The following is a 7377-nucleotide window of genomic DNA, read 5'->3' as shown; positions in this document are numbered from 1 at the left end:
CGTGGGCGCTGCCCACCGGGTCGCGCAAGTACGCCGCCATGCTCTCCGGCAGCACGGCCGGGAGGGTCGCGGCGTGGGGCCGTAGCTGCCGGAACCGCGCCTCGTCATTTCGGCTCAGGGCATCTGCCGCGCCGTTCTCCTTGGTTGGAATGTACGCTATCTCTAAAATGAAACCCCGGAGCGCCGTCCAAAAAAGCAGCTGTCGCAGCAGCGCCATGATAGTTGGACTGCCCGACCAGCCCCTCCCCCAAACTCCTACGACCCCCATGTTGTCTGACCATACTCGGACTCGTCGGCCAGTCCAGCAGTGGCCCCAGAGTAGGCACGCACCTACAACAGGGAGAAGCTCCAGCCAAGTCATGGACGGTGCTGTCGCGTCCTTGATTTCCGCCGGCCACTCCATCGCCCACCACTCGCGGCCGAACCACGCCCCCATGCCCCAACGAGAGCTATCTGTGCACAGAGTGATGCCGGGGGCCGTTTCCGTGACCGACGGAACCAACGGGAAGGTGCCGTTCCACAGGGGCAAAAAAGTCGCCCACCACTGCATGTCCGCACGCACCGCCGCAGTAATCCGCACCCTCCGATGCAGGCCAGTCACGGAGTGAGCCGCGTCCAGCAAACGCCGGGTGAACGCGCGTCCCGGCGGCACACACTTGCTGGCGTGCACCAGGCGCCCGACCAGAGAGAGCAGGTCCCTCTGCGTGCACTTTTTCCGTCCGGTCATTGACCCCAAAGTTTCGCGCAAGTCGGCCAACTTCTGATCAGGTAGCGCCACTGACATTGTCGTAGTGTCCAACACAACACCCAGAAGCTCGAGTCGCGTAGAAGGAGGGAAACATTTGCCCGCGGCCAGGGGAACACCCACTTCCGTACATATCGCTTTTAGTCGGTCGTACACGACTGCTGCGCTATCTGTGCCTGGAGGGCCCACACCGAAAAAATCATCCAAATAATGCCGAACAAACACCCCCGCTGTGCCACCTTGAAACAGCACTTGTAAACAATCAGCAAAATCGTTAAAAATCCTCGGACTACTGCGACCACCGAATGGCAGACAAACCTGATAGTAAAACTGTCCCAACCAGCAGAAACCCAAAAGGTGCCACTGGTCGGGCCGAACCGGTATGAGTTTGAAAGCATTCTGCACGTCTGCTTTAAAGAGAAGCGCCCCAGCGCCGCCCACCGCATAAATCAACTGTATGGCCTCATCAATTGAAGTGTACAACACTCGGAACTGGTCAGGGTCTATGCCATCATTCACTGCACCACCAGCTGGCTGGGACAAGTCCAGTATAAGTCTGACGTCCCCATTAGGTTTATCTCTGGCACTGAGAGCGTTTATCACCAACCCGGGCAGCGGCGGAAAGTCAAAAGGCCCCTTGGTATGACCGGCCTTCACCTCCTTATCAATGGCCTTGGACACACCGTCTACGCGCAGCATGGCGGACCTGTTATTGTCCACTCGATGTCCGCCCCCGGCACCACGGAAACCGATATCGGCCCCTTCGCGAAACCGCCGCACCACTAACTCTTTGTCCTCCAGGCTAATAGAGTCACAATCGGCGAGCAAACACTCGAGTCTATTTACACGAACGCCGGTGTCAGCCGGACCCGTCTCCGCACCTGCTTGTCTCGCATCACTGCGTGCCGGCTCAGCGGGGTCCCAGTCCCCGGGCCGCCGGGCCTCCACTGTACCGCGCCCCGCCGGCTGCGACTCCGCCGACCCACCGGGCCCCACGGCCGCGACCGGCCGCCGCCAGTCCGTGGAATTGTGTGGCATGTTCTGATGAATGGCACCAGCGGCACGGTAGGTGATAGCGGCCGTTCTTGCAGGGCCAGGAGCAGGCATTGTGTCGGGCGTGCAGAAAGCACAATTGGTCCTGCTGCGTGCGACTGCCACCCTCACCCGTCGTGAGTCGGCCAGCGCCGACCGCCGCGGGTGTGACAAACTGGTCCAGGTCCAGCGCCGTCAGATAGTCGCCCGGCCGCCGCGCCATAGCTTGGCGTGCCCGACTATCCATCGCCTGCACCTCCCGCAGGCTCCGCCCCACACAGCGGCTGAGAAGCCAGGCCAGGTAGCTTGTGACCTGCAATCCACACTGTGGGAAGTGGAACGTCGTGTGTGTCAGCAGGGCAGCCACGCGGCTCACGTACTCCAATACGGTGCCCGGAGTCCCCTCCGCGGCGTTTGCGGCGTCGGCGACCGCGACGAAACGCCGCCTGTTGCGCAGTCGCCGCTCCGCCCGAGCCGTGACGGACGGCAGGCGCAGGTCCGCGGGTGCTGCAGCGACCTGAGAACGGACCGGGGCCGCCCGAAGCTCCTGCCGCCTGTCAACCCCGTCGTCTTCCTCTGATGACGAATCAAGTGAGGAGGATCGGTCCCGGCGGCGCCCTCGCCGCGGCGTACTCTCACCGCTGCTGGATCGGCGCCGCCGCCGCCTGTTGTGGGTGATGGTCCGCCCGTGACCCGATGTCGGCGCCGGAGGCCTCCTGTCGCCGCCTGTCGGGGTCATGCGATCCTGCTCCAACCGGCTGAGTCTCTGGCCGAACGCAGGCATCGCCACCGGCTCGCCCCAGCCATGAGCCGCCATGCCTCCGGAGAGATGCCACGGCTCGGGCCCGTCCGGCGCGCGTCCAACCGGCGCGTGCCCAACCGCCGCGTGTCCAGCCGGCGCGCGTCCAGCCGGCGCGTGTCCAGCCGGCGCGTGTCCAGCCGGCGCGCGGTCGCCCGGCGGTGGCCCGCCCGGCCCGTGGGTGGTCTGGTGCGGTGGTGCCTGACCCGCCCCGCCAGTCCGGTCGACGAGCCTCGGTGGAGCGCCAGCCGTCATCTGTGGCGCGCCAAATGGTGGTTGGTAGCTACTGTCGGCTCCAACTCCTCCTGGGACTGGGACCCATTGGCTACCGGTCTGCAGTGCCGCCACGTGGTGGCCCGACCCGTACTGCCCGGCGGCGGGCCCTGGTCCCGGCGGTCCCAAGCCCGCCGGGTCGTGGGGCCACCAGGCGCTGCCAGCCGTCTGTTGTAGAGCAGCTGCCGGTGGGGCCCAGCTGCTCGGTGCCCTGTTGTTACCGGCCACAGGCGGTCCGTGTGGGTGCACCGGCGCCGCGCTTCCCGGCTGGACGCCGTCGAGCTCAGCGCGTAGACGTGCGTCGATGCGAGCTTGCTCGTCGCTGGCCCCGCTGAGAGGTCGAATGTCTGTGTGAACAAAGAGCACAATCGTCAGCGAACCGTCGTCTCGTGTCCCTGGGACTTGCCACTTGCCCTACACCGCTCGGCGGGTCGATTTTGCCAATTAACACCTCGCGACGGCCAGTAGCGCCGCCGTCACAGTGTGCCGCTGTCCCCGCACGTAGCCCTCATAGGCTCCGCTACGCCAGCGTCCGAGCCGCTGCAGCACGTCGTCCCCGACGCCCGCTGCCGCCGCGGTGGTAACCAGGCCTATGCGCAGTGAGTGCGATGAGAAACCAGGTCCCAGGGCTTGTCGAAGCAGACTGTTAAGCCGCCGCCGTGTGAGAGGCGCCCCCGACTCCAGCCGGAACAGAGCAGAGCTAGCCGACCTTGTCCCGTCATGAGCCTGGCAAAAATACCACAAGGCTCTCACCGGACAAGTAGATGTGTCGGTGGCCGGCAAGTCGATGTACACCGCGGGACCATGCTGCCGGTTCTTCTGAATAGCGACACGGATACGGCACCCGGTCGCGGTAAACAGCACGTCCTCCCGGCGCGCACCACGCCCCAGGCCGGTGACCAGGTATTCACTGCTGCGCAGGCCACCATAAAACCCCAGCGTGCACGCCGCCCACACGCATCGCTGGTCCCATGGAGACGCCAGTGTCGCCGCCAGCCGTATTTTCAACCGGCGTAAATGTTGCACGGTGAGCGCATGACGCGCACGCACGGCCGGCTGTGCGCCTCGCGGCTCAAAGCCCCTTAATGCCGCTGTGACGTAAGGCGGCAGGGCATCGGCCATCGGCCAGCCAGATTGAAGGTGCAGGCGTCGGACCGCGGCGAGATACTGTCGCGCGCTGGCCAACGATAAACCCATCAGTCGCATATGTCCCACAAAAACGTGAGTGTGGCTTCCGTCGCCGGCACGACACTCAAGCCGTACCGCTCACAAAACTCAATGAAACACGTCTGCCCCGTCCGGTACGCCCTGCGTGTGCCCGGTGCAATGCTGTTGCGCAGCAGGGCCTGCGTGACGTTAAGTAACTGGTAGTCGCCTTCGCACGGGTGTCCACCGCCACGCGGAAAACCCGGACATTCACTGCCCATGCTGGACCAATGTCACTGTCACCCAGCGAGCACTGTCACCGCTAGCCGCACACTGCCCTGATTTCACATGCGCCCGGCGCCCCGCCCTCCGCACCCCTCCCCATCTCGCCCTCCCCCCTCCCCCTCCCCCCGGTATCCGACCTCTGCGTGCGTGTCTCCCCACCCTCCCCTCCCCGGCAACGGCCGTCCTCGTGTAACCGAACCCGGGTGTTGGTGGCCAGAGTGCCCACTCGGCGCCTGTGTAAACACTTCCCCGGTCTAATTCCCGGCGCCCCGGGCCGCACAGCTGTGCGCCACCTCCCCAACACAGCCGTCCGCCTGCTAGCGAGTGGGACGCGGTGCCGCTGCCGCTCCGCTGATCGTTACCTGCGACAGCCCCGTGACATGCCCTTATTGGACTGCTGAGCGAGTTTACATCACACCACCACTCCGACCCAACTCACCCAAGGTACAGGTCACCGCTGAAGTAATGTGGGGTTATACTGTAATCGAACAAAACCTAGCACCAATTATTAATGGTGAGGCCTATCATCAAAAGCGAGTATCGCACAGCTTCGTATTTCAGTTAGACAGGTTCCTCTAAGGTGTCACAATTCTATCTATCATAATATGCCCGCTATCATCGAAAAACGGGAATATCCACTTCTTCGGGGCACCCCGGAGTCCCGTCTCTGTGACCGCCACTGAGCAGCGAGTTGTAAACCTACGCATTGCGTACTACGACGTAGTAAGGAGACATTGCTGGACCCTCAAGTAGAGCGTAGCCATTGATAATCTGACAGGGGCGTCGACCGATAGGATCTCTCTCGACTTCCGAGAACGGTAGGGTCAGAGGTGGGGAGTGGTTGACCGCGGCCCGGGGCTACCGGCCAGCGCAGTGGGAGGGGCTCGGGTGGCGATTGGCTGACAGGGACACCAGCCGCAGGGCAAGTGAGCTTTGACCCCAGGTGCGCGGAGGGATGGAAGGCGGCTATTCCGGTTCCCCTTTTGGAACCGGAATAGCCGCCGAGCGCTTCACAACACGAGACCTCTGACTAGTGATGTAAATTTCTCAGAACTTAGCCCGCGCCGGGCCGGTGCTCCGCGACTTCCGCGCTGGGCCGGAGAGGGGGTGTCTGAACAACCCCCTTCTAACTCGGCTCCTGGGCCACGTAGCGACACGCGGTAAGCGGCATTCGAAAGAACGTCAAAAATAAAGATGAAAACACTTAGTTATTTTCTAGGCCAGGTCAACGGTCAGGTCACCAGAGGTCACCAAAGGTAATATGTTGGCTATTTCAACATTTTGGAAACTGCCAAGGACTAACTCGGGAACCGATAGAGCTACAGAGCCGCGGAAAAACGCAATCGATAGCTCTTTTACAGGCCTTTCTGCAAAGTGCTCTCCGATTGGACCTTAGGTTAACGGTTTAGCCTCCAGAGGGCAAAAACTTCAAAAATAGACGCTTTTTACGAAAAGTGTTTTTCGGCAATTACTTTTGACTCAACAGAGCCGAGACACGACTTTTTCCAGCATCGTGTTCCTCTTGCAGAGAAGCGTCGAATGAACTATAATTTGACCTTGAAAGGTCAACTTGAAAATTTGACCTCAGTCAAGGTCATGACCTGACCAGAAAAGGTCATGTTGCATAACAGTCGATCCGCATCGTCGAGCCGAACACATCTAAGGCGTTTTCATCGCTCTAGCATGCTTCTTTTAGAAGTTATTAGCGAAAAACTGTTAGATACCATTCTTGACCTGAGATGACCGCCAAGACATACCGAGGGGTCACAGGTGCCATTTTCCGGTTCAGTGTGTCTATTTTACCTGCATCCCGATGTCTGAGAGTGTCTAGAATGGTGTTCATGCAAAACAGACGTGTTTCAATTTTCTCCCATTGACTTAAATGGAGAGGCGGCAAAATTGACCTGACCATAGGTCACCGATACCAAAATTCCTAAATATACGTTTATAGATACTGTAACTCTTATCAATCGCTGGAAGTTTCAAGGCAATCGTTCAATCTGTGTAGCTACTAGCTAAGCTATGACGAGAATTCTATTTTTTCTGAGGTGAGGTCACTTGGCGTGACCTGGTGACCTGACCTTAAGTAACTTGGGTCTGAAATTTTCACAACATGTGCGGAATAGATGCACGAATAGGTGTGGCAAAAACGTCGGTCTGCGAAAAACCGCAGGGGGTGTTCAAACACCCCCCCCCCGGCCCGGCGCGGGTTAAACTGAAACAAAAATACATACCGACTTAATGCATGTAAAGTACTCAAACTATTAGGTCGACTATTCTTAATCCAATAACTTTTGATACCTAGTAAAGAAATTACGCATCATTAAACCTAACGTCCCGACAAAAAATTACTTCGAAGCTTCTTTTTTATGTTCCCATAAACCATGTGCTCAAACCCAGTTCTTCCAGCAGGGTGCTTGTTGACGAGCTATAGTTCTGTCTTTGACAGGCATTAACTAAACAAGTAATATACCGGGGCAAATCATCAGCCATGCCGGGCCTGAATTGCAAGATACGGCCCCGACTCCTGCGCAGAGAAATTTGTCCCTGCTCAGGAAACATAAAAGCTGACGGACAATTCGTGCTCGTAAATATTTAACCCTCGCCCGTATTGGTGTTTTTCCAGCCGCGAACGTATAAGGGGGGGGGGTCCGTTGGACCCCCCCCCTTGCCGTTTCGCCCCTGATCGAGCTAGAGCTTCGCGGAAAAAACGAGCGTGTTGCCCGTGACGAGAGGAAGCCGATGATACCCAATTTTAAGGTCCTAGGTCATTGGTTGACCTTGCAGGTCAGGTCAATGACCCCAAAGGCGGGAAAATCGGGACCTGTTAGAACGTCGTAAAGTGTGGCCGCAATGGGGTTTTTCAGGGTGCTGATCACGAATATCATGTTAGTTTTGATCACAGATGATGTCTTCATGTATTTAGGCCAGGTCAGGTCAGGTCAGGTCAGGTCAACCAGTAAGGGTATTCGTAGTAGGTGGCAAACGCCTCTGACAGCTTCGTAACATGTTACGAAGGCACCAAAACTACTTCGTAAATGTTCATATGGTTGCTAAATTCGAATTCAGCTCCAAAAACTGGCCTAGAAACATGTAA

This window comes from Amphibalanus amphitrite, unplaced genomic scaffold (genome assembly GCF_019059575.1).
Source record: "Amphibalanus amphitrite isolate SeventyFive unplaced genomic scaffold, NRLGWU_Aamphi_draft 001057F_arrow, whole genome shotgun sequence".
Lineage (NCBI taxonomy): Eukaryota > Metazoa > Arthropoda > Thecostraca > Balanomorpha > Balanidae > Amphibalanus > Amphibalanus amphitrite.
This window is presented reverse-complemented; position numbering follows the sequence as displayed.